Consider the following 2,002-nt stretch of genomic DNA (forward strand, 5'->3'; position numbering starts at 1 on the left):
GCAACAGAGAAGTCCCCCGCAGTCTGCGTGTTATAGAGCTTTTTCCCGACTTCATCCCAGAAGAAGTTAGAGGATAGAGAATCAATCGTTATATCAGGAAAGTTTTGTTTTAGCCAGGTAGTGAAACGTTTGAGGTTTTTTCTTGGAAGTTTTTTCTTACATAGATTTTCAAGAAGGGTATTTTTAAGGACAGGATATATATCTCTCTCGGGGGTAGGGTGTTCTAACAAGCTTGTTCCCCATGCTAAAAGGTTTCTATGCCCCACGCAGCAGAAAAAAGAGAGAAAAAAAAAAGAAAAAAAAAAATAGAAAAGGGACGCGAATATGAGAAGCGCTTATACTTACCTAGAGGCTGCGTCCAAATTGTCTAACTGCGTGGTTACCGGCCAAAATTCGCTCCTCAGGGTGGGTGGACGATCGAGGGTCGCGAAATTTCCTGGTCAGGATCGGTACTAGAACGTAGCGAAGGCTGGTCCAGGAGGTAGCACTCGAATCAGCTGTTTTCAGCCCTCAAAGGGGCGCAGCTTTTCCACTGGAATGCCGGGGGTCCAGAATCCAGAGGCGGTTCGGGCGCCAGATATGCCAGCTGGTGGATGGGGTCCGCCGCTTGGGACCCAGAGAGCCACAGCCACCCCAAAGGATGTCTCGCTAGAAACAGCTCCTTGGGGGGTCAGGGCGCTCCTCAGCTGGGTAGAGGGGCTTCTCAGCATCGGGCAGAGCAGTGATTTTTCAGCTCAGTGATTTCAGCTTTCAGTGATTTCAGCTCAGTGCTCTTAGCTCATGCCCTTGCGAGTTAGCACCTCTTTTAGCTGGTCGTGGTGAGAGAGAGAGAGGTCTCGTATGGAATTTCCGCAGGTGGTACTTTATTGAGAGGGCACCAGCGAAAGGGATCCAGGGATGAGGAACCTCTGCCGACCAGAGGAAACTCAGGGGTTTTTATGGGACACCAGGGTGGGAGGAAAAGGGTACAGAACCAATCAATTGTAACAGATCTACATAAAATCCCGAGGGGGCTTGTGGGTCTCCAGCCAGGTCGCCATGGCTAGGAGGTTTGTCTTTTTCTTAGGTGCTCTGGCTGAAGTTGCGAAATTCTTCCTTGACTCCTCAGCTTGGCTACCTCCAGGGCAGAGCAGCCGGGGCTCTGCCCACCTCCACATCAGTGGTTCTCAGTAATTGATTTAAAGGACGCGTTCTTCTGCATCCCTTTGGCATTTCAAAGCAGGAAATATTTTGCTTTCGAGTGGGAAGACCCAGAGACAGGGAGGAAGAAACAACTCACTTGGTGTCGTCTGCCTCAAGGATTCAAAAACTCACCTACAATATTTGGGAATCAATTGGCTCGGGAATTAGAAGAATGGAAGACAACACAGGTAAAGGAGTCACCTTTCTCATTTGTGATTTTGCAATATGTAGATGATATTTTTCTTGCTACTGCAGATAAGGAGATTTGTTTGAAGTTGACCATCGATCTGCTGAACATGCAAGGTCAGGCTGGATACCGGGTGTCCAAAGAAAAAGCGCAACTGGTAAGACCACAAGTTATCTACTTAGGATGTGAAATTTCTCAAGGAGTGCGTAAGTTGGGGGTCAATCGAATTCAGACTATCTGTGCTATCCCGACCCCACGAAATCATCAAGAATTGAGGTCATTCTTGGGAATGGTGGGGTGGTGCAGGTTGTAGATCCCTGATTTTGGATTAAAGGCCAAACCTCTCTACGAGGCTGTGAAAAATCCCGAACTGAAATGGGGCAAGATTGAGGAAAAAGCATTCCAGGCCCTCAAACAGGCACTGAGAGAAGCTCCGGCACTGGGATTGCCTGACCTCAATAAAGATTTTCAACTCTATGTGACCGAGAGGCAGAAATTGGCATTAGGAGTGCTCACCCAAAAATTGGGATCATGGAAACGCCCGGTAGGATACTTTTCCAAACAATTGGACTCAGTTAGTGATGGATGGCCAGGATGCTTGAGAGCAGTGGCCGCAACAGTACTATTGATACA

This window comes from Sylvia atricapilla, unplaced genomic scaffold (genome assembly GCF_009819655.1).
Source record: "Sylvia atricapilla isolate bSylAtr1 unplaced genomic scaffold, bSylAtr1.pri scaffold_198_arrow_ctg1, whole genome shotgun sequence".
Taxonomy (NCBI): Eukaryota; Metazoa; Chordata; class Aves; order Passeriformes; family Sylviidae; genus Sylvia; species Sylvia atricapilla.